Raw genomic sequence first — 26,361 nt, 5'->3', positions numbered from 1 at the left:
GGAAATTTTTAAATATGAAAGCAAAGTAATAGCACCGCTTACGTGGTCTTAACGTGATAAAGAATAAATAAAAAGGCAGTTCTTGGTCGTGAATGAATGTTTATTCTCATTAAATCAAGGTGAGGAAGTAAATCTCCTGGTATCCCTTTCGCTGCGCGGTATCGCACCTATTATTTCTATTTCGTCACATGCGCTATTTTTCACTTTTAGAATTGCATGTTATAATCGAAAAAGAGCATACAGGTTCTGGAATAAATAATATCTAACCGGAATATTACAACTATAGTTAAAAAGCTATGTTGAACTATTATTCATTGAAACGCCTGTGGGCTGTGTAACAGGAAATAAATTTTCAATTGTCGAAAGCTTTTTTCATTGCAACTTGCCTCACGTAGTGACGCGCGATTAACTTCGTAACGCGTAGTTTCTTTAAAGCTCATACCTGCCAGCCATGCGGTAGTTTCCTAGTTGCCAACGTAAGGGAGCTTGTTATAAGTAGTCTCTTAAGGAATATAATTCTTCGCGATAACCTTGCATGATGTGTGGCACGATGTGGTCTTTGTAATGCTTAATCCATCCTTTCCGTATCGGAGTTTTCCCACTGGTTGCACAACGAGGGATCTTGCTCGAGCGTTTCCAAGGCTCGCGAGTCACCGTCGCTAACGTTTCTTCATCCGGGAAACAGAGTCCTCGAATATTAAAAGGCATTACTATGCGTGTGTGCCAGGAATGCGCATTCTAGGTCTTCTGGACCGGGCCACTTCCTGAATGTGCCGCTGCTCTCATATTTTGAGTGCAGTGGGGATTGGTCCACTTCTTTATCTACTTAATGTGACCTCACACTATATAAATTCTCTACTCGTTACAATGAAATATTTCCACCGGAAGATAGCTTTCGCTGTTGCTTTTCGCAATTTACGGATTTTTTGCGATTGAAGAACCTAAGGCACTATGCCTGTGATTGATGGACGTCTATCGGTTAGCCCTGTTTATTGATGTATTTTTTAAAGTTTTATCCTCGTAGATTTTAGTAGTACTTGTATGTATTCAAATGCAAAGTCATTGTGAAGTGTTTAGTTCATTCTGCGTCGACTTAAAATAACCTCAAAGCATCAAGTCTAGATTCTGATATGATTTTGAAGAGGCCGATTATTATTCCTCAAATTATCATTGCTCAAATATCATTACTCAAATTTATCCCAAGACCTCCGGACTTTCTTTTCTGAGAATTTATTCAATTGCAGCCTGTATAATTATTTTATTTTCACGGTGAGGCGGTTATCACAGGAAAAATGCTGTCCTTCTAGGATGGTGATTTAAAAAAAATAATTATTTATTAACTGTCTCTTGTGTAGCACAAGTAATCATGCGATGTGCCATCAGACATGTTTCCTTCAAGTGGCGTAACAGGTGATTGATGTTCTGATGAAGGTAATTGCCACCCGCAACGGAGCAGGTATTTTATTTATAGAATAGATCAAGTCATTTGGCATCATCGGACTCATCACTCGTCGGAAAGAATCGCCAGAGTGATCGTGTGCGGAACACAAGTTTTTCCCGTTGATTTTAAAATCACATCCGGATGTCCAATTAGAATTTAACGACATCAGCCATCAAAGGACCTGCCCCATTTTTTTCTCTCTCCATTTGACGGAGTATTCATGCGACATGAGTCACCGGCCATCAAAAGAAAATCCCATAGCGACATGATCGGCTTTCATTAGTGCCGTAAATTGAAGGGAGTCCTAGAGGTCAGGCATTATTCATGGGCTTAGCTGAGGGCGAAATGGCACTCTCTACGACAGTCCTGGCAATATTCAATGAGGAGGGGAGATTGGTGTGGGCAGGCAGAAAAGGAAAAATAATGTCCATTGGTAATTGACCATTCACAAAGGAAAAAAAATATCAGCTTCCACATTTATATGCGGCGATCTTTTTATTGAATCATCATCTCTGTCTTTCTATGTCACGTTCAGGGTTTTTGAAGCTCCCGCTAAAAAAAATAGTGAGTGAAGACAGATTGATTGATGCGGCAAATCAGATATTAATGGGATACATGATTTTCGCGAGTACTGCATTCTTCTGGAACCATGAGTAGGTTGAGATCATGATGAACAGATTAAAAATCTAGACGTAAATAGAGACCCCCGACCATTGTTGGTTGATCTTACTCGCCGTCAGAAATTGATGTCCTATCTATCCTAACTCATGAATTACAAATCCGTCCAAGATTCCATTTTTCTCGCTTGGACATTGTCCAAAACCTTGTGCATGTTTCGGACATGTTCCGCCCGATGCGCTGATGTTCATTCGGTGATATTGATGGCTATTTATAGTTCTCCCTAAGGCTATCCTGAAAATACAGCAGAGTAAAACGAAAGAGTGCGAATTGCAAGTTGCAGATAATATTTAAATGCTACTCTTTTCCTAATTTGCGTATGTCTTAGCCTCAAATGTAAATAGAATTGCTAATGCTATTCCATATCATTGTTATTTCACCGTGGATAAATTGAGCCGAAATTTCGAATAGGCAACTACTTACTGTATTATTTCCGGGAACAATCAAGCGAACAAATTATCTCAACAATATAGTCCCGATATCACTACTTTATAAGTGCATACCATTTGAGTAATAAATGAAATCATTAAGTTTTTAACTCACAGAAATCGCTGCGAAATATCTTCGCGGAATTCGTCACCGTCGACTGCAGCTCCGACTTTGCGGTACAATCGCCGGAAATAAACGAATCATTCGATTGATTTCCACCATAAACCGAGATTATCGCCGAAAAGGGTAGGTCCTGAGTTCAACGACCTGTATAGGCAATAGGCAGTACCTGTGTGTCAGGGTGTGTGCTCGTGTTTCTGTATATCCTTTGGGACGTTCTTACTGAAAGTTCATCCCCTCCATCAAGTGGCCCGGGTCCCTCCCCCCGCGTGGATGTATACATGCGCGCGTCAAGAAGGGACACAGGTGGGAGCTGTTGACGGGCGGGCACCGATGTGTGCGGCTAACCGAAGCATCCCGGGTGGAGATCTGCGGCTCCCCCCCGCTCCACCTTCCTCCGGCGCCATGCTCCCGGCGCCCCCTGGACCTCTCGCCCATCCATCAGCGTCTTTCGTCGCCTTTCCCCTTGGGGAAGATCGGCGCGCATATATCCCGAAACTTCTACGGTGAATTCTTTCTGTACCAGGCCACCCTCATCCCGTATACGATGGTTTTTTTTCTATCTCTCCCCCGGTGCCTCCTGTCCTTGCCAAAAATGTAGACACTTGAGTTTAAAGTGTGGTGTAAATTGGAAAATAAACATGTGTGGAATGAAATATTAATTTTTTGTTTGGATGAAGGTCTCAGAATTCCACTAAATGACGCCGTCAATCCTTTGTGATATATCCCGGTAATTCATAAAAATCAATGAGGTTGCTTGGAAATTGAAAGAAATTTATTCAATAAGTGTTCTGAAATCAACCCGTAAGTCTTCCACACAACAAAATATGTTTATATTTCATCTCTTTGAAAAAGCATGATTTGGTGATCAGGAAGCTTATTTTTACCTTGAACGCTATCATCATTTATCTATTGCAGCGATGAGGAGGAAAAGATGAAAATAGAATGAAAAATTGCAAACTGTTCCACGGAAAATAATGGCAAGTAGGTGGTATTACTTGAATTTCTCAAAATATTTCCCAATGAATATGCTATCCTCTTATCTATACCTACACTATTATCAAGTCCGAAAAATATGCTGTAATCGGTATTTTTTTCTTTAACTATTCATAACCTTCATAGTTTTTCAATTTCCCATGGCTCTCTCCTTATCCTTTCTCCATTCCCTCATTCCGATTCTCTCTCTCTCTACCGCGGAAGATCCTGAAAAAAAACAACTCCTCCCCAACTTACAATTGCTCCGCCAACGCGAACACATGCTTTCCTCCGCGAGCAAACCCGCCCAAGTCCCACGCGCCTTCCGGAATAAAAGCCGTCCGCCTCTTTTTTTGCCAGGAATACGTCAACTCTTTTCGCACTATTTTCCCTCGCGGATTCTTTATCCCATTTTCTCCTGCCTGGGATCCCAACCCCTTGTACCGCGAGTAAGGGTTACGCCCTTCTCATTTGTCAACCTTACCTTTTGCTCTCATAGACGCTGCAGGGCTCTTAGATCCTAGTGCTGTTATTTTTTAGCTCTCAGCATGCTTCCCGTGCAGAAGGTATCCCCCTCTTCCTGGTAATGCAATACCTTGATCGTCCTTGGTTAATTTAAAACATAATGAGTAACATGTTCTGTTAATCAAACTAACCAACTGATGGCAATTTTTTATTGAGAAAAATGTTAATTCGTCTAATATCCAACGCATGTAAACTACTATCTTCTCATTCCATATTCAAAGTCACTTATATCTCTCCATAATCAATTCTTTTTTCTTTTTATGGCTCTCCGCTTGTCCAGCTTCCTTTAGACTATTGATGAATTCTCTCGCCTTGCCCGTCAATAACTCCACAAGCTTCCTTTCAGTTATGAGCCATTTCAGCAGCATCCACTTGTATCCCCCGAGTATAGTATATCGTATTGCCAATTACTTCGTGTTTTAGTTCCCTCTTGAATAAATAAATGAATAAAATTTATTAGCAATCCCAAGGCTGTACCATTTAAGGAAAAAAATACATTTTTTGAGCAACGAAAATTGAAAAATTAACAATTTGGACCTAACATGGTACAAAATTAAATATAAATTTATAAAATATTCATCATGAAAAAGGTGAATTTCAAATATTTTGGTAATCATTGAAAAAAAATTCATCTGAATACTATTTCAAAAGTTAAAAATGGAAGAATTGAACTAAAATGTTATTATAAAGCATGATAACTTCATGCAATGTAATGCGTGCAAATATGCTACGTCGAGCAGTTACTACAATATGCAAAATAATAACAATTTTTATTGGTCTCAGCGCATCTTTTGTGCATCATGAAGGGATTATTTTTTTCTTGGCTTGATTCTTATCAAACTTTTAGGAAAACAGGAACAGCAAGGCATGTAAGGATGGGAAACATTCCCAGTGGAACGAGCATAGATGAAGGAGGAGAACTTATTTAATTTTTTCCCTCTCTCTACCGGGAGCAGGGCAAAGAGAATGAGGGTTGCATCATTTAAGGCTCCGGAAATTTTTCACTCCACAGTTATCAAAAGAAGTTTTTTGACGTTATCGCCGTAGTAAGCGCAGCACTCCAGCGTTTCCATAATGGCCAAGCAATTTATTATCCCAACAATGTTTTTCCGAAGCGAAGCACGTTGATAAATTGCATAATTTACTGCTGTCCCGAGCGTGAACGATAATATTATTGCGCTCATCCTTTTTTGCGAATGCAGTATTCACTCGTGGCATACGCTTGTGTTTCGCCCGGCCGCGGAAAAACTAATTCGTCCAGCAATTTGATGCACGGATGGTATAATTAATAACATATTTGTATTGATGATCATATGCGACCGTATGATATTGCTCGCGGTCCTATGTTTTTGGGTGCAGAACTTGGCGAAAGAGTGCATTTACCGGCTGCAGCTGTTCCAGTGATTTTTCCATTCCCCGCTGCACTCTTTGCTATCGAAATAGGTAACCGTATTCGAACCATCATCATCAACAGCATCATAATTATTACTGTTGTCTTTGGTCTTGTGCTTCATTTTTGGGTAATTTAGTTGGCCTTAATTTTCGAGCGATACTTGTGCAAAAGGGCCCAGATCCTCTCTCCAAAACTAATGATTGTCCGTGCTGCTTTGCACTACAAAAAAAGAGCAACGAATATGCTTGCGAGTAATTACGTGAGTGATGACTTTTTCCATAGCATTTTTTTTTATTCTCGTGCGTTCCATAGTCTCTCAATAATCAAATCAAGTAGTAGATTATCTTTTTTTTACATTTGCAATCGATCGTCTGGGGAAACAGTCCCAATAATTATCAGTAATTTCAAGTCCATTTCTGGTCTGTGTTTGTCCATGCCCGCTATACCTACCGCAATTCTCCCTCTTGCCCATTTGTACAGTTTCTTCCCTCCCCTGAGGTCGTTCACTTCGGGCGTTTGAAGGCAGAGAATGCGCTACTTCGCGAGCCCGGATCATTCAAAGCGGCGTCATTGGGAAGGGCCCATTTTTTTCGCCGCGTATGAAGATTACCGGGGAAGGAAGTACCTAGAGGCCGGGGGCTCAGTCCATTTCTCACGTGTTGATCATTACGAGTTTGCCGAAGCTCATCCATTACAGCGCTACTCTGCGAGATGGTTCAGCTGCTCACGTTTTTTCGTGGATTTCTGGAAAACTGCGTGTCATTAACATTGAAAAAAAAATTCCGCCGCGTACTTCGGTGACCGATAGCGGTGGTATTGGACTGGTCAAACGCTGAGGGTTGCCTAGATGATAGATTGTGTCACTCAACTAGCATTTGATGCTGGGAATATTGCTATATCGCTTGTCATGCCAAAAACTGAAAGTTCAGTCTAATATTTTATTTTCAAAACACGTGAAATTCTGTAGATAATACTGAGGAAAGTCTTATTTCCGGAAGAGCACGCATTGGCTATGAAGAATAATTATAGCAGGATAATTTTATTCAATTTTGATTTTGATTTAAAAAAATAACTCATTTCATTTTAGTGATAATTATTTGCCGTATTTTTAGTGCATTACGAATTTTCGAAATATCTGGGACAAATGGTTTAAAAATAATTAAGAATTTGGAATCCAAAATAGAATCCTCAAATGCCCTTCATCGAACAAATACAGCGATCAGAACCGCAGTATTCTACTGTCGGTTACAATGACTTCACATTTCTCTTCACACGTCTTTTTTATCGTCTGCCTTAAATTTCAACCCTTTACGGGACAAGAATTGTGAAGGATTAACGGGAAATATTTCCGCGTACCCTCTCTATTTTAAGATAAATTTTTCCCAATACTTGACTGATGTCTTTTAAGTATATGTATAGTCGAGTTCATGTCTCCGTTTCTTTTCAGCTTTCCTTCTGGCGAAAAATATTTTGCACACCTTTATTTACGTTCATTCAATGTTCCGTCTTCCGTAAAGAGAAGAAGTCCGATAATTTCTTTCTCTTTATTTTCCCCTGCACCTCAAAAGTACATGTACCTCTGCTTTCTGCGCACCGCGTTATGTTTCCATGAATATTTATATTTGCTCCACCCCTCTCTTAAAAATGAAGTTGAAAATAATGTGAGAGAATATCTCACGTTCGATAAACTCCTAGCAACATTGTCTATAACCTAGCGTCTATTTTTATTTTCTTCCTTATTGCGTGCAAACTGTCGACGTCCATCAATTTTACAGCCTGGATTTTTTTTTACTTATTTGCCACTCGTACAAGGAAAACACAAACAGCCATCGCAGTCTCTCTGCTTAACGCATGTATGATTCTTTTGGACCCAAGCGTTACGCTGGAAAATTTTTACGTTTCTTTTTTTTCCTCGCGGGCCACGTAAATATTTTTCTCGTCCTTTTCCTTGCTCTTGTTGTGTTCCTTCTGCCCCCTTCTCTTCAATTACCTTCCCCCTTACCCCTCATACTTCTCTCCCCTACCTCCCCACCTCTCTTCCGCCTACTTTACCCCCTCTCCCCTCCCACACCACTCCGTTTCCACGCAACACCCCCTCACCCCCCGTCCGCGAGCCTCATCACCCGTTAGTTCTGGGGTTCGTTGACCGGCACACTGAAGGCACCGCGGCCGCCGCCGTTGCGGGCGAAAGGGGAAGTTGTGGCGCTAGTGAACGGGGTGGGAGATGGATGAAACTATTGTATTAAGCGCGGTCGCCGAGAACCGCGCCTTACGATTTGAATCATTGGCCGTCCCTTGAATGATTTCTGGACTTGATTGAATTTTTGTTTTCACTCCTTGAAGTGTCTAAGTTTCGGAAGTGCTGGAGGCCGCTATACACGGTGATCATTCACAGGATCATGCGAGCAAAATAGAACATGTTCTAATTTTCACTGAATGATCATACGCATGAAGGTTCATTCGCGCATTGTTCCATCATACACGGTGATTGATCATGCGCATGATCATGCTGAATGATCACGTGATCAATCACAGGATCATAAGAGCAAAATAGAACATGTTCTAATTTTCATAGAATGATCATGCGCATGAAGGTTCATTCGCGAATTGTTCCGTCATACACGGTGAATGATCATGCGCATGATCATGTTGAATGATCATGCTAATGAAATCATTCGCCGTGTATAGCGGTCTTTAGAAGAGTGATTGAAAATAGAAGTCTACTAAAACCCTTAACGAGAAGACTTAAAACTTAGTTGCCCACAGTATGAGGCATGATGACCTGATGAAGACAATCGTTGATGGACAGGTAGAAGGGAAGACGGTCAAGGGACGGCCTCGAATGAGTTACATAGGACAGGTTATAAAGGATGTAAAAGAGAATTAATACGTCGCTATGAAAAGGTTAGCGGATAGGAGAGCGGAATGGAGAACTGCGTCAAACCAATCTCACGATTGTTGACTAATGATGATGATCTATGTTTCCTCATGAGAATAATGAAATAATGTCATTGATATGAGAGTATTTGATAAATTTCTTCTTTACAATTTAGAAAGCTATAAGGTTCCCCAACTCATGCCTGCCAGAATTACTTACTTGCTTTAATATGACTTCATTTTACCAGAATTTTACCTCTGGAGTGAATTAAACAGTCAATATAATAATTTCAGGAGTCTTCGAAGAGGTTACTGAATCTTTTTTTAGTTATATTAGATCAAAGAGCTGTAGAATTGTCAAAGCATATAAGCTACTTCATTACCCTGATAAATTATTTTGATGTGAAAACTCGGCTTAAGTATCAATATTTGTATAAATTTATAATGAGTGTTTGTGATCATTCTTAGTAAGAATAAAAAAAATCATCAGAAATTAATAAACTCGGTAAAATATTAAATTGTAATGAAATATTTATTAAGCCCCAAGCTAACCGGCATATCATTTGATTTAATGAAATGACCCATAAAACGACTTGAGGCATGAAACGTATCTTCATATCTTGTGAACAAGTTTAGACGCTTGGTGATATTATACGTGAAAAAAATTGGCCATTATTTCCGTGATTAATGCATCGGAGTATGAGGTTAACCTCGGAAAACTACCATGTAAGCAAATTAATGTATTTTTCCCGATTCTTTAAAAAGCACGAGTGTTTGCCGTGTATTGACGCCCGAAGCGCTCTATTTAATTAGACAGTACAGTTTCAAATACCAAAACGCGATGTTTTTTGACGCTTCTATTTATTCATTTTTCCCCCAACGTCCCGATGAGATTTAATGATTATTTATTCATTTGGTTTATAATTCATGCGGACAACGCATGAATTTAATTCATGTCGCAGCTTATGTGAGTATTTAAGTTGTCAAATTATGTGACGGAGAGCATTCTTCATCTTTTTAGAGTCAGGGCATTGATGGGGATGTAATTGATGCGCATTTGTTTTTAATCTCCTCTTTATTTTTGCTGGAATAATTATTTGGATTCATTGTTATTAGTCCGAAAATCTCCCTCTGATACTCGGAAAAAAAGTGCTCGTGTGTGAGTGAGTGTATGAGCGTACTTTATTCGGCGATAATAGGAAAGCGCGGATCGGACACTAAAAATAAAATGAACAGCGTGACCTAAAACGGGAGCTAATCATCGTAGCTGCCTTCCCCACGGTCAAAAGTGCTTCAATATTTCACTCGGCAGCTTGCGGATGAATCATAGATTCATGATTAGTATCGGCACACATACATGCACCGACACACATGGTGCTTGCTCCGGTATTAATGGGCGAAATGGAATATATGTATCCATTCTCGACCCTCCCCACCTCTATGTTCAAGGCTTGACCCGTGACAGCGCAGCTGAGCTGCAGTCTATCGGGTCGGCTAAACAGTAATCACTTTTCGTGTGCCGTGCGTGATTAACGAGTTAGTGTTACCGCTGAAAAATTAACAACGGCTAACTTTTGTCTCCGGGTGCCTCATTAACCGGGTGATATTAACAAATGAACGGAGGCCGCGCGCACGGGGACCTTTTGGGTTTGCCCAGGAAATGACCCCGATGACGCCGGTGCGGTGGGTTAGGTCGCCGAGGTCGGTATCAAAATAATTAATGCCAGCTTAAAAGGAAACGATCAAGTTTCCAATTCTATCCCGAGCCCTCTATTGTATCTTTTTTTTAACGTCGATTCATCCGTTACATTTTTCTTATTCGCCGGATAATTAGCTTCGTTGAAAAATGCTAATCTTTCATTTATCAACGGACTAACATTTAATGATTAGTGACTTATTCGCCGTCTGCGATTTGTTGCTCTAATTTCGAGCTTGGATAATTATCGTCGCTATGATGAATATTGTATGTTCAATCGGCATCATGTGACAGATCATATTGTGGAATTCATTGCATCCCATTTTTAATATTCATTGCAAGCATGAAATAAACAGCTGCTTTCGGAGTATATATTCTGCAATTCCTAATTATTGTGAAATGTAGATCGCCCATATTGCTTACCTAATAGATACCAAGTTTGCTTTCCATTTCGGACAAAATTATAGTAGTTCTCATCTAGTTTTTGTGGACTGATATTATTTTATTCGTTGAACTTAAAATATGTAAGTGTGAAATCGTTCCGAACTTCTCCTCACCTTATCATTCTTTATTCAACTCAAAAATATTTTATTTTTTTAATCGGATATTAGCGTATTTATGTCATGAAGAGTTCCACCAAGCCCCAACCATGCTTCATCAAGTAAATATTTAGAATTCCTTACGGAAGCAGGAGTTTGCTCGTGAATATATTATTTACCAAGCTAAAAAGTGATCATAAATATTAAATTGAACTCTCTTTGACAAGTAGGTGATGATAAGCCAAATCATTCTCCATTTCATATCACGGAAAGTATTTTTTTAACCGGTCCTGAATTTTCATCCAAGATAGGCTTTTGACTCCCCGTGCCGACAAATTGTCTGTCATAATCAGCCGAGACACGAGCCAAAGCGATATGTGTAAAAAAAAATTCTTCGTGATGGGCGTTATCTGTACTATACACGGGCACGATTATGGCGCGCTCCAGCGACCTATCCGCGCACTAATCTCACAGCTGGATCTGTAGGAAGGAAAGAGGAGCGTCTTAATCGACGGTCAAAGACCTCTTCTTCTCGCTCTTCTTCTTCTCCTTACGTGTTGCGGATTGAAGGAATCCGCGGAGGAAGGCGAAATGAAGCTTCTTCCCCTTCCTTCTGTTATATGTTTCCCCTTCATATTTCTCTTCCTCGCGCGACTCCCCGTCAGTTTTCCTCCGTCCAGCAGCGATGGTCGTTGATTTTGACCACGCACCAGCGCAAGGAGCTGGAATCAGTCACGGCGTGAAGGCGTGAGGGGAAAGATTTAAGGGTCCATCATCCGTGACAGGAGGCCTGCTTGGAGGAAGGAGGAGGAGAAGTTATGGAATGGGTGAAATCCTATTAGGACGAGAGCTTTTCCTGGTTTCTAGAGGCTCTTGAACCGATTCTCAGCTGGAAATCGAGACCATATTGGTTAAAAATCCGTCAGGACTCTTTTGAAGTTCGTCTTATCGCGGGTTTTTTTTATGAAGAATCTCAACCATTGTTGACTGACATAACTGACCAGTTATTTTTGCACATTTCGGGAAAAAATGTGTTATTTTTACGGCAGCAGTCGAATTCAGTTAGTCATTACGGATATTTTCTAATTTAATTGTAAGTTAAGGTTACGCAAGCTCGATGTTCATATTTGAAAATTCGGTTTACTACAGCACACAAATACTAAATTCATTCACTTATCCATTATTCTACCATTAATCCCCTGGTTGAAAAATTTACTCATTCATTACGAGCTTTCAATTCACAGCAATCCTTAGTTTTTGTTTAACTCCATTTTTAGTAGCGTGAACTGTATGAGGGTAGATATTTAAGTGATTAGATGAACGAATTTGACTCTACCTCTGTTAGCATGTTACATTTTTAAGGCTTTAAAAATGATTATGATTATTTGTAGCCATCCATTGACTTTGCTCGAGTTGAATAACTCGGGCTTTTGTAAACTTATATAATATTATGAAACTGTGTTTGGTCATAGCTTTACCATTGGCCAAAATATATCGGATTTTTAATGAAATCGATTGAGAATATTAATGCAATATTTGTTTGTATGCGGAATATTTTATTCAGCTAATTATATTTGATTTTTAATTGTAATCATTGACATGAGCGCAACTAAACGTGTTCATATCTATCTGATCCTCCTCCGGACGTGCGGCCGTCACGGTTATGTGGTCCCCAGTGCGGAAGTCCAATCCAACTAATAATTAGTTCGCGGAGGAGCGTTGCCTTGTAAGAGAGGCGTGACGACGCGCGAACGTATTAATGCGCGGTCTCGAGTTGCGCAGCGCCATCTGAGAGCGGGTGGCCGAAGCGCGCCGTGATTCCATGTCGACTCGATTACCGCACGTGTCCGCTCGAGTCTACCGTGACGACAATTGACTGTCTGAATGGCGTACCGAAGGCGAGAGTAGAGACCTTAGCGCTTGTCAAGTTAGGATTCATTCTTGTGCTAAATTCGATGCGATAGCGGCCATGCATAACTCGAGAGCGTTCATCGTTCCATGCTCAGGGCAATGCCACTCAGGATAGAATGATTTCTTCACTTAATCCAAGTTTCTTTGTGAGTGGGAAAAGAATTTTTAGGTTGATGTTGGTATTGATCTTCTTATGGCAACTCCTCAAAGTGCTGTACCATTTCTTGCAGTCTTCCTTAGTTTTTTTCTATCATTCAATACTCGATAATAAATTTCCTTTTTTGTTGCCAATCCACGGCAAGTTTCTGCGTTAATTTTTAAAGTATATATTACGCAACTATTTTATAATATTGTTGTAGTTATAGTAGCAGTCACCGAAGTTTGCAGCAGCTATTTTTGTGTGCGTATGTTATGCATACAAAATTGTGTATGGCGTATCAAAGCGGTCACGATCCAAAATCAGTCATCGGATGAGCCTACCTGATGCAGTTCAATCCAGGGAAATGCTGAGAACTTTGAATCAAGCTGCTAGCCAACCTGATAAATTTCAATCCGTGAAAGGGCTGCAAACTTAAAAAGAGTTGCTACACGAAGATGATTCCCCCCTCTGATGTGGTCAGGACTCAGATTTGGGCTGGCAACCCCACCCACGCCTTCCGCCAAAAAGGCTCTCTCGCTTTACTCAAGGGCGTGTGTAATGCGTTGTTTCCCCGCCATCGACCGTCAAATCGCGTTTCACGGGCATCCTGCCCTCTCTCCAAGCATCGAAGGTATCATTTTCTCTTTCGTTCAAGGCCAACCGTCCTCTCTTACCTGTCGTCACATCCATTCCCCTTCCCCACTTCGTAATTCTCCTTCCCGTGACACCAACCTTGCGACATCTTCTTCGTCCATTCATTCACGTCATCACAAAGTAATTAGCCGGCTTCCGTCGATAGTTGTGTTTCCTAGAGCTACGCTAATGGCGACTCTTTCGTCCTCTCTCCGGCGCACTATCGTACTGATTGGGACCATCATTCAGCGCGAGCCGGCGATGCACGATTTCTTCAGGTATCCATTTCATTGGCTTCGTTAGAGTTTTGATTCGATTTTATATTTTCATCCCTTTTTTCCTCCATAAATTTCCGATTCCTCGCGTTTTCTAATGTATACTTACTTGTTTATTTCCTAAAATTATTTATTGCTGGATTATCATTCCTTGCTGACATCCTCCGTCGATCACATGATTTGGTAAGAATCGTACTTTTTCACTGTGATTAATTTCCAACAGAAATGCAACGCAAAATCACTCTTTGGCTCCAGTTCTGTAGGCGTTCATTGTGTGTTGGGTTCCAGGTTTTCTCTGGTTGCGATGAGAAAAAAGGTTTATCAAGAAAATCAAATCATGAGATCCCGGAGAGCAAGAACAAACAAAGGTTCAAATCCCAGAGAACAGACGCGATTTGAAACAAAATATTAACATAAGGCATTGGAGCAGAAAGAGGCCAAATGGCAGTTTTACCAGTCAGAAAAGTCAGAAATTTCACCTTATTTAGTACATAGTCGTAGAAGTAGCTATATTCATAATCACTGAAAAATCTCGGTGTATTTAGATGTTGCTGAGCGGAAATTGCCGTTTGGCAAACGTAGTAGTGAGATTCTCAGTACTGTCACGTGCCTAGTGAGTTAACTCAATTCTCAAAAATGACTTCCTCCGCGCGCCGCGCCTTGTTATGAATTAGTCATCACCTTGTGGAATAAATGACTATATCTTGACACCCTTTCAATGAGCTACTGTAAAAAGTTGAAAAAGTACCTCTGTATATCATTAATTGAATCTTCAAAAGGTACATGAAATTCAGTTTTTGTGGAAAAAGAAAATTGATTCGATGGCGCAGATTCTGGTCTTCATATTTCTTGTTTTTTTATTTCTCCGATGTGCTAAGTGTAATAAATACAGCCAGCAAATGATATTATTACCACTTTGCAATATCGTTATCCTTTGTAATCGTTTTATTGCTTTTTGAGTTGCTTCTGCTAGTTTACAGCGGAATTTGCTTTAGCTCTTTACTTTTGTCGCATAATAATTCCATAATGACGATAATATTTATTAGAAAAATAGAGTGTGTGTCTATGATTTCACAGGTGTATTAAGATGTCGCTGAGCGGAAATTGCCGTTTGGCAAACGTAGTAGTGAGATTATATATCAACTATGTATTCACTATGGAATACTGTGCTTAAGAACATTTACTTTATATATACTTAGTCCTTTTCTGTAGCTAGCGTCGGTATGTTCCTTTTGTTGCTTCGTTAAAGCTGTTTATGTTTCAATACTGATGTATGCTTATCTTTTTAATTCCAGGCCAAAGCGCCAAACAAGAGGGCCAGAATGGCGCCACCACGGCTCTACTGTGTTCCCAATCAACCCCTGAAGTGCTCATGCTAGTTTTGTAAGTGTTTCCACCTTTCTAAAGCCATAATATTGTTCAAAGTAGCGTCCAGTTCATTTGTCTGCGCGTTAACTTAATCTGCATAATTACACGGTTTTCCCTTGGTTCGATACGGTTACCTGTTCGCTATAATGTCATTTCATTTTGGTGAGTGAAGTTGTGATGTTTGACGAGCCATTCCTGTTAAAAATATAGCTCTCAGAAAATTTCCTTGAAAGATTAAAAACTTTACGTAGCTCGTGTACGTATCATTATAATTTACCCGTCTACTTCCTGCAATGAGGATGTAGCAATTGTCGTGGAAAAGATAGGATTAATAACGCCAAACTATCTACCGTGAAATATTTGGGTTTGTATTTACTACGATTTCCTGAATAATTCATTCCAACCCATGCAGTTTTTTAATACCATTGAGTTTTAATATTCTTAATATTTGTTAAAAATCGATGAATGTTGTTAATGACGGGTTAACTGAAATGCGCTTGTCGTCTTAGTGCGTACCATCGACGAAATTTCTTTGCGCTCCATATAGAAATGACAAGCTCACCAAGATAAAATAACAATTCCTTGGAAAAGAATCGTTGTGGCTGAGGGTGGAAGATTCAATTTTATGACTTCGCTCAGCTTCCCCAATGTTTTGTTGTGTTGTCCATAATGACAGATGATTTTGATACCGGACGAATTATATGTATATATGAATTATATGTATATATGAATTATATGGCTCGTCACCATAGATATGCTCATCTATGCGAAGGTAGAAGATATAACCCGCCAGAACCAATCCAACTCGAATTGCTCTGCTCTATTTCGGTGTCTAGAGGAGCACTACTCCTATTGGTCAATACTGCCACTCCTCTTCTGAGAAAATATGGAAGCTCTATTAGAGCACCTAGCGTCATTAAGAGTTGGCGCCAAACAACCAAGGCGGCGTGCTGGGTAAGACAGCGCTCTTGAAAAGCGTGACCTTCTGGCGCCTTCCTCGTCACGCTTCGTGTGACCTGTGACATCATCTTCTCCACCCTCCCTCCCCTCCTCCGCTGATGCACTTGCCTCCCCTCTGGCGAGAGCCGCGGGAATCACGCTCTCACAGTGTCAGTCTCGCAACCACCCAGAATTCTCGGAATCTCAGCTATTTTCCATCCATTTCACTCTCACCACATGCATGTGGTGTATGGACTGTGGTATGCATTATACGGAAGTACGCATTGTACATTGCGATACAAGGTCGCCAACCATTATAATACATCGACTAGCTACATCATTTTAGATTGAAAAGATTATGAAAAATATTTTGCCAATATCAGCAATCTGTTGTTCTGTTACAAAAAATTATCCTACAATACCTTTAATTTTAGGGATATTCTCCCCAAATATTTTAATGTTTCGCATAGACTTGGCCAAAATTACTATATTCGAGAAAATATTTTTTCATAGAGAGCTTGCCATTGCACCATTATTCCTAATGAGAAGGTTAATGGCTCTTATTCTTGCAAACCTGTTGATTCATCTTATCCTCCTGACTCTTCTCTCAAATCAAAATGCCTATTTTCTCGGTTAAAGTAGCAAATTCGTGCTGAGCAGAATAGAAAGAAAATAGAAGAGCTGAAAGATATTATGAATCGGAATGTTTTTCATTTTTAAAAATATCTATCGTTTGTATGAAACTGCTGCTGAAGTTAACTGCTTTCAAGATATCAAAGGGGAGTAAATCCTACTTATAATTTTTTAGAACTGGACGCTTTGTGTTATCTCACACACACAATTTTGTTTGTTACCACGAGTTTACACTCACGAAGCAACTTTTCCTGTTGTCATCGCTACCGCTACGTCATGATTCTTATCGGCTTTTTTTTGTCCACCGGACTGCCTTGAAAGCGCCTCACTCTCCCTCTTATTAGTCCAAACACTCCTTTCCTGTCTCGTGCCTTTTGTTCCGCGGGTGTCTCAAGAAATACCTACGTTCGTAGCGCGTTCAAGAAATTCACTTTTCCTTTCACAACGAACGACTTACCTTCGACGCGCGCGACTCCAACCCCCCATGTTAGTCTTTTGTTTTTCTACCGGCTTCGTCATGCTCGTTCTAACGCCAGCGGTGACCTCGGAGCGCATTCACTAAGTCCCCCATTTGACTCCTTACTCCCCTCCCCCTTTTGGCCGTGACAATGTCGAAGTCTTGTGTCTCGGAGCGGAATGCGAACTTGATCATGCGGTTAAATTTCGAAAGTACCCCTTTCGCCTGTCCAGTATCCAATGACTGTGCGGACCACTTTTCTTTTCCCTGATTTCGTCTTTAAGGTCATCCTTCTTATGAAACAATGTTAACAATGGTACCCTGGCACGAATAACAATGAGATGGAGAAGTAAAAAGTTCCCTTTTTAATTCTATGAAATTCCATTATCTGTCGACCGATTAAGTATTGAGGAAGTGCAAAGAGGAGTGAGTGAAAAGAGAAGTCTTCTAAAAACCCTAGGCAGGAGACTAACTTAAAATTAGTTGCCTACAACATGAGGTATGATGGAAACGATCATAAGAGGATAATTACGTCAGTATGAAAAGGTTAGCAGATAGGAGAATGGAATGAGGAACTGCGCCAAAAAAGAGGTTGTTGACGAATGATGATGATTTTCCATTAATAAATTATTCAAAGTGAGCATTTACATATCATTTTTATTGCGTATGAATCACGAATGGGCTTCCTTTAAATGGCAGGCTCTAAATGGTTTATCGCACTTTTCTGCCGTAAATGTATCTTTGACGGTACTTAATGAACTTTTGTGAGGACTATGTATAATTTTTTCGTCCTGGAGAAAGACACGAAAGAAACTTTTTCTACATCAGCTGCTAAATACGGCGCACACTAGTATCTCTTTTAACATTGATCATTTTTTAAATATTTAAGGCATATAAATATCCACATACTGTTCTCTCCTCAGCGCAATATCTTTTTCTATCATACAGCGCCTTTTTATGGAACGAGTGCATTTTTGCATCTTGACTACCTACAGGGTTTATATTCCTTCGTCAGGATATCTGATTAATTAACGAGTATAGTGGGTAAATATCAAGCCTTCATCTAAGCGCCAATAATGGATGATAGTGTAGGTAGCATTAAGAAAATTTTCTTTTTTGCTTCGATGAAAATGGGCATGACTCATAATATGAAGAAAGCTGCGCAGAACTTGGTAGATAGGATCATACCCAACCTTCGTCTCTTCACTCTCTCGCGCGGTAATACGTTTACGACGTAGTAGTCGATGAGATTACGATGGTGCCACAGAGAAGCGAACGTATGTATTGAGCTGCCAATTGCGAAAATTGTGAGAATGATCCTGTTTACCTACTCTGCGCTTATTCTCGGGCAGTCTTCTTACGCGACGCTAGTAAACACCCGACGTGCTTCACAAGCCTTGAATGAAAATTAGCAATTCGCAATATCTCAACTCTTCTTCGCTTCCATTTTTTTCCCCACGGAGGGTGAAAGGTTAGAAATCAACTTATGTCGAGACGATGCATGTGATGACCGTGAAGAGAAACAAGTTGTGTCGCTGTGGAGTGTCATATTCCTACCACGGAAGGCCGGTCGGTTTCCTTATTTATTGGCTGTTGTGGTGTACCGAGTTACTTTTTCTGTACGCATGAAACCTGTATAAAATTGAATATAAAAGTAATTGATGGTTAATCGGGCTTTGAAGCGCATTATGAATGAAAAATTAGGGTAGATTAGTGAACGCTTATAAAATTATGCATTGAAAAGTGATTAATACGTGATGACTACATAAAAAGCTTTGATATTCAAAGGAATGTTTGCCATCCAATTAGCAAGGAAGGCGATAGCATAAATAATGTTTTAAAAAGAGGCGAAATATATCACTGGCAAAGTGTTCTTCACTCACATATACTTAGATATACATAGATTTTCACATGACGTTCACGATCCATTTTCGAGCGCTCTTTCGCTTGAACCTAAATTACTTACTTCTTCTTAAACATCCACAATACAACATGCATTTGCGTGTTGAATGTATTTAAGTCCATTTCGAGCGCGTAGTTTTCTTTTTTTTTTTGCGAATTTTAATAATCATGTTAATTTTCTTTGTACACTCAACTAAGATGTGAGATTAGACTTAAAAATTATTGTTTGTGTAGAATTTATGAAATGTAGGCCACGTAAGTGTGAATTTGTTTCTTTCTCATATTAAAAAAAATTAAGTACATACGTGTTCAAAAACAATTTATCGTTCATGTTCATGAAATACTGAGTTCTAATTTCGCGCTGACGTGACGGTCCAGTACTCTTGTTTGTCTGCACGCGCTGGGGAATAAATAATATTTTTCCGTCTCTAAACCTCATCAGCGTGCGAGACAGTCCATCGCTGCGGCGCAATATAATGTGAAGGATGTGAGGTGCTAATGGTCTCGTCGCAGTTTTATCAAGCGCATCACGTTTGACAAAGCTGGGATATACGCTCGTCTGAGAGTGGAACTTGGGAGCGAGGGATATGAAGAATACTCAACGAGTCTTAAATCTTCTGCGGGGATAGAAGTGTCGCCCTTGTTTACCATTGGTCCGCTAGGATTTTTATTTTGCGATTCGTGGTATATATTTTTTAGAGTTGTAATTAACTGCTTTTTTTGGTCCTGTCATTTCCCTCGAGTTTACACAATTATGAGCTTACTTGTAGGTGAATATTTGTGAATGTTCTAGTTTTCTTTTTCGTCATCTACGAGGATTTTTATTCAATGCATGACAATACCGAAACAAAGCGTTTTAAAGAGCATCATTTAAATGAGGTAATATTATTAATTATGAGGTAGTATTATTACATTTTAGGCTGCTTATTGTAGTGACGGAAAAAAGGAAATGGGCAGTATTTTTTTGCAAATGACGTACTGATATTTGGATTCTATTTACAATTTTCTTTTACATCTGGTCGCGTAATGATAAGAGGGAAATGATATTAAAAATTGTGTATTTCTGTTAACTTTGATCATCATTCAGTAAGATTTCTATTTTTTAAATCATAAGTTTGGCGTATGTAAGGTAAATGTCATTCGTTAGTGATCTTAAAGTTTTTCGGACTTTTTTGGAAATCCTTTGCGTTAAAACTTGCTCTTTCCCCAATATTTCTTTGCGAATTTTCTTCATGAAAGAGTCAAGTAGATTAGAGAGGCTGGAATACGGAAAAAGGATAGGATATTCATTAAAACTCGGCACTCAACTGAGATCTATCCTGTGATCTTCCTGACTTGAGTCACTCGTGGGACCTTTAGTCACAGTGGTCTTTCATGGTCATTTTCTATGATATCGTAGTAGGTCACGGCTGTCCCTTTAGATATCCGTACGTTTCCTCGTTACAGATCATATCTTCTCATGCTTACGTTTAAGCAGTCGGCGCTAGGATTAGCATTCGTATTTCCTCAATTTCTGGCCAAGGTTACTTATGCTGACGTTGCGTGCGCCAGTTAAATTTAATGTTAAAACTTTAGTCGTGTTGAGTTCTGCTATTCGTGAATGGAAGAGTTCATCCGCAATTTTATTATATCCGCAAGTTTCCTCGGAGGACTAGGAGGAATGCTTATGAAAGAAAACGTAAGAAACGAAAACCAGAATTTTGGTAATTTGCCTAGCGTATTAAAAAAATATATTAAATTTTTGTTGGGCATGCTTGAGAGACTTCAGAATGGTTTTTAATTAGGCATCGAGTCGGTCACCGAGGTCTGTGTACATTCTAAAGCTCCGAGGCCTTCGATTTTTGTGGACCGAAAACTCAAGGTTGAATATTCCAATTTCGTGAGTGATGGAATTCATGAGAACTTTTATATTATTTTCCCCGGCACGACAGCCATTTCTTGAAATATCCTTCCTTCGTCATCGTTTTCTTGACATTGATAGTTTTTCGTAGGACCAGTTCTCTAGCAATGAATTTACGATCACTTTTCTTATTTATGCGGTCAGTTCAAGTGAGTTGATACAATAAGTCATCCAATCATACATTACTGCTTGCAAAAAGCGAATTTGTAAAATAATTGACATATAAAGTTTACAAGGAAATTGACATACTTTGTTCGCTATCGATTATTTATAATTGCTTTAGCTTTTGGTTGAAAAAATGTAATATCCGAAGTTATCCTACCAAATACGTCCTCATGCTCTACTTTTTATTTAGTTTAGAAATTATTTAAATCAATTGCCATATAACTTTTTGATCATATGGCTCAGAAAAATTTCGGAGGCATCTTTGATTATACGTATAGTGCATTTAATCCTGTGATGTATTTCTGAGGAAAAAACATAATTCAAAATACTTCTCTCTAAATTTTCCCTACATGACATTTTGCAATATTATTTTACTTAGGAAATGTATTGTCAAGCAGTGGCGCAGCGAGGGGTGGGGTTCTGGGGGGATTAACAGAGCTCAGAATTTTTAAAAAGTTTATTCCATTTTGCTTAATTGGATTCGTATTACTTACAGAAAACTGTAAATATTAATAAAATATTCCTCCGAAAGCCGTAAAACTCACCATTTAGCACCATTTATCTTGAAACTTTTCTGAAGAAATTTTCCCCCGCACCTCCCGCTTACCCTAACGGGTATTCCACACCCCCAGACACCCCAGTATTAGTTGTGCCTAGCCTTAATTCCTAGCTGCGCCGCTGTTGTCAAGATTATCTGCTACATAACTGTAATAATTCCCTACATGAAAAATAATCTTTTCATTCAGGCGTAATTGCTCTTGAAAGGATACGCATGAGTGATAAAGTAGATCCGTTTTAATTCTATCCGCGATTATGTTCGTTTCCGCGTTCGGACGCGTGTTCAAGGTCCATGCCCTCCGTTGAGAATTGAAAAAAATAGGTCCAGGATAGAATTCTATTTTACCCGTTTCTTAGTACATGAAAAACATAATCGCGGTAAGGCATGCGAACGGCTACTTAGTTCGCTTTAACTCACCATGGTGCAATGGTCTCTTCATTCCGTTTTTATCACCGCAGATTGTACTGCGCGATCATTGTCGTTACATCGCGAAGTACCTGGGTCGTATAGCCGCTATCGTATCACCTGTACGGAACACTTCCTATTGCTATTTTTTCAACCTCCCTCCCCGATATCAAAACCCATTACTGAGCCTCGCCACGATCCTGGAGGTAATCACTTTATGAGCGCATGTGTTGTGCATGGAACAAAAAGAAAATAAATATTCAGTCATTAGTCATCCTCCCCCTGAAAATACTCTTTTTTTAATCCAGTTTTACTTTTTCCTTTTGATGAAGCGGACTCGAGATTTTTGTCCGATTCAAGTGTGAATCAGGAAGTAATTCTGATTCAACAATGAGGTGGAAATTTTATTTTTCGCTTCTTCTAAGCTTTTATTTTGAGTATTAATTAGATTTCTTCCATCGGTTTGTATTCGCATTTTAAATTTCATTATCCGCGCATATTTTTTCTTCTATTTGCTCCGTGCAAACCTGCATAAACCAGTCAGGTACGTGGATAGGATGCTTTGTGGGCTCCATGTTCAACGCTTGTTATATGGAAGAATGAGATGTAGAATAAATGATTATAAATAAATAATTAGGTTTACTGTGCAAAAACTATCCAAAGAAACATTTTAACAAAAATATTTAAGCCTTAAACAACAAGATAATAAAAATGGTCTGACATACTTTTTATGTATTCGCTTAGCCTGTGATGTTAATTGCTATGTTACCATGTTATATTATTCATATTATCATCAGTTTTGGAGGAAGAGTTTTCGGGTTTCCAGCCGGGTCCAAGGGTTTTTCAGCACCGACTTTTCGAGGGCGAAGTCTGTCAGTCTGACTCTTCCTCCAGTCTATTCGCCGGGAAAATCTTAGATCCTTCAACATCAGTTTTGATAAACTATAGTGCAATATATTTTGCTTGAAAATATCAATATCACTTCATTAATTATGTTTTTTCATGCATGAATCATTTCTCTAAATTATCTTTTTATACATTCAATGAGGGAACCTTAGTAACGCCTACACTTACACAAAAGAGATAGGGGCGTTGAGAGTCTCAGCTCAGGAGGAAGATGTCACCTATAGCAACGAGAGACGTCAAAGGCGAAGAGAGACGTAAGTGGCATTTGAATTCTGTGTCTCCTCGGAGGATGAGGCGAAGAAAGCGAACGTTTGCGAATGACAGAGGAAGGACGAGAGAGCACTTTCATTGCTCATCTAGCGCGTGCGTTGATGAGCCAACCGGGAAACTTCTGCCCCGACCCTCTCGAGTCGCCAATCAGACGAACGTGACAAGGCCACTCGGATCGATTGACGAGGGACGCGGGATGCGAAGGTGTCGCCGTCGCGATTTGAATGGTGCGGCCCCAGCGAACTCTTACGGCCAAGGGGAATGCGTACAGAAGGCCCCAGTCCCTACCGTTGAAGATTGATAATTGTTGCCACATTGAGTGCATTTTAATGCAAAAAAGTCCTTAAAGCGACGATGAGGTGAGGGAAATCAATCCATTCTCTCTAATTCCTTGTGTCGACCTTTCGCGATGAGGCAAGGATTCAGCTGAGAGATTTACGGTAGTTGTATCGCGTGCGTCCATCTTTTTAGACCACGGTTAAGGTGATCAGCCCTTTTTATAGGCCATTTCCAAATGAAATTCGGATCGCTCTGACCGTCGATCACATCAACACGAATATGAATTTCGCAAAAATGAAGGTGAGGTGGAAGTAAATTCCACATTTCACACATTCTTATTCTCAGTCTAATCCAGATTTTTCTCTATAATCCACCACGAAATAACTTTACATACACATCAACGCACATTTGGCGACATATCACCGCCAACGTTAAGAAAAATTGTGCTGAGAAAAATTATATTTTACGCTTCGATTCGTCGCGTCATAATTCTGCCACAAACATATCTTGACTTTTTGTCTCTACGGCAACGAGTTTTGATGCTCGTTCAATTGGCGATAGGCAAGCGTGATGGTCAAGTCCTGTTCTGTCATCGCTACCCTTGTTATGTTCCAAACTTTTCTTGACTTTTTGTCTCTACAACGTAGAGTTTTGATGCACGTACAATTGCCGATAGGCAAGCGTGATGGTCAGTCTCCTTCTGTTGCCGTTCCTTCCTGTTCGGTCTCGACAAAAGGTCTCTCGGAGCAAGAGCTGATGACTTCGATTTCGTCTTCTCCTGCGATAGCATCAGAGCCATCATTCTCCTGTTATCTGGGACCGGTGGTCACTCAGATCACATGGGTGGAAACCTTCCTATATCCTTTGACGTCGCGTCCTTCCCCGGAATAGGACGATCCCTTTGTTTATCCGTGAAATCTAGGTTCAATTTTTTTCCTCCTCACAGGACTTCACCAGGGGTTTGTCTGGAATTCAACGTTGCTCTTTCTTGCCGGATAGATTTGGCGATCCGTGACGAAGCTTCCGCGGCGCTCCTGGCGGGGAACTAGGGAAACTAAAGGAATGTGTGTCGCGCAAGTAGTGCAGGCAACCATGGCGAGCACCCTTAATCTTATCTCCAAATGTCGCCACCGGAGGCGGTCAAATCGGGAACCACGTCTCCTCCGCACTTCACTTAGCACGCGAAATGGAGGAATCAATTCTTGCGACTGTGGTGTGTTCAGTCATTGCCCTTACTAAGAATAAGAGCTAAGTTTAAAAAAAAAGAACTCGAAATTGTGGAGCGTTGACGAGATATTTCCTCGTCATTTGGTCTCCCATGGATTGATCGCTCGCGAAGCACCGTCGACTGACTACCCTCGTTCTCATTTAGATAACGGTGGGGTACCATTTGTCAAACGCCCTTTTATACTTCCTTCACTCGTTTCCCCACACCCTTTTCTTGCTCACATACTAACATTAAGTACACACAATCGCTCCAAGGCTGGGGAAATATCACCCTTCCGGCAACTTTGCGTCCCGCGTCATAGAAGGAGGTGCAGGGGATTTTTTTTAGAGAAAAATAGTCCCAGATTTTTCTACTCTACTTTTTCTCTATTCCAGGAACCTTCAGTAGCAGTTTGGGAAAATGTACTTGGAAGTGGAACTCTCCGCTGTTATAACTTCTCTCTCTGCGACCGGTAATGGTCCTAGATGGCTAGCATTCGTTATATCCATCGCATTAATTTGAAGAACTCCTTTATGACATTTTTTTCTCCGCATGGAAATACATTAAAATTTCCGTTGCGTCAGTTCCTTAGGTCATGGGCATTGAAAGGAGCAAGTTCCGAATGTAAAATGTGTAGCGTAGCAACGGTGAACTCATCTTCTTAAGTTTTTTTATAGCTTATAATATACGTCAGATTCATTTTGCACAATAATTTATTACTTCAGGAAAAGTAACTTGGATATTGGAACGAGATATTTTATCGATGAAATCATTTCTGAATTCTGATATCTCTGGAAAGATTATATATCTCAATTTAATCGCTGGAATGAATACTCCAAATTTAATCTCCAGCAATGCAAAACTATTTGTACTTATTTATCACATTCTATTTTCCTTTACTCTGCGACCATCTTGGTACGCGAAGCACTAGTTGAATACGTCATTGTAAAATTTAGGCTCAGGATTATGTGACATTTAATTAAAATGGACCTCGACACCATGGGGCATTGCAACTCATATTATGAACCTCACAACTACTCAGTATCCTGGACGGTTCTGGTTTTATTTGTTCTTCTTTTTGTAGGGAGAGTTTATTTCACATATCACGCGGGCACTTATTATTAAATGAAAACTTATTTCTTATTGAAATTTCTTCCGAGAATCAAACTCACTTGTTCTTAACTGTGGTTACCTACGTCTGTGGCGCCCTCTAGCGTTCGTCTTTCGTAAGCCGTTGCGCAACCCCCGACCCGCTGCGCCGTTGTCATTCTCTCTTGCGCGCGCTGCATTTCTTTTGTCTCTCGCGCTTCACTAATCTCCCCACCCCTGTTTGTCCTTCGCGCCTGCCCCCGACAACTCGGCATGCACGCCGCGTGCGTCATCGTAATATGCACGAAAGTGGAATGAAGGGACACTCGAGTGGACTGATTAGGTACATACTTCACTGATACCTATCACTTGCTTTTGGTGAACACCTAACGAAAGTACTACATTTAAAACTACACAATATCCTGCGAGCCACCTCTAGGGTGTTTGGCAGGGGGTGATCAATCACCAGCATGCAGCATGCAATTAGATTCCCGCATGCACACCACACGGTCCAAAAAACGTTGCGCGTACTTAAAAATTATACTACCACATGCTGTTAGAAATAATAATAAAATTCGGAAACATGCATTTAAGCATACATGAGTTAGTAGGATACACTGCAAAGTCATCTAATCTATTTGTCGGTTCTAA

General features: G+C 40.1%; 1 protein-coding gene across 1 annotated transcript in view; it reads left to right on the top strand.

Annotated features, from left to right (window-relative positions):
- The window catches only part of LOC124161219 (PR domain zinc finger protein 1), a 278,646-nt gene that overhangs the window by 47,522 nt on the left and 204,763 nt on the right, over positions 1-26,361 (top strand). The window contains exon 2 of the mRNA XM_046537482.1: positions 14,927-15,014. The gene's annotated coding sequence lies outside the window, so the exon portion shown is untranslated. The remainder of the gene's footprint in view (positions 1-14,926; positions 15,015-26,361) is intronic.

Source organism: Ischnura elegans, chromosome 6, assembly GCF_921293095.1.
Source record: "Ischnura elegans chromosome 6, ioIscEleg1.1, whole genome shotgun sequence".
In the NCBI taxonomy this organism is placed as follows: Eukaryota; Metazoa; Arthropoda; class Insecta; order Odonata; family Coenagrionidae; genus Ischnura; species Ischnura elegans.
Note: the sequence above shows the minus strand (reverse complement) of the source record. Positions and strands in the feature narration are given on the sequence as shown.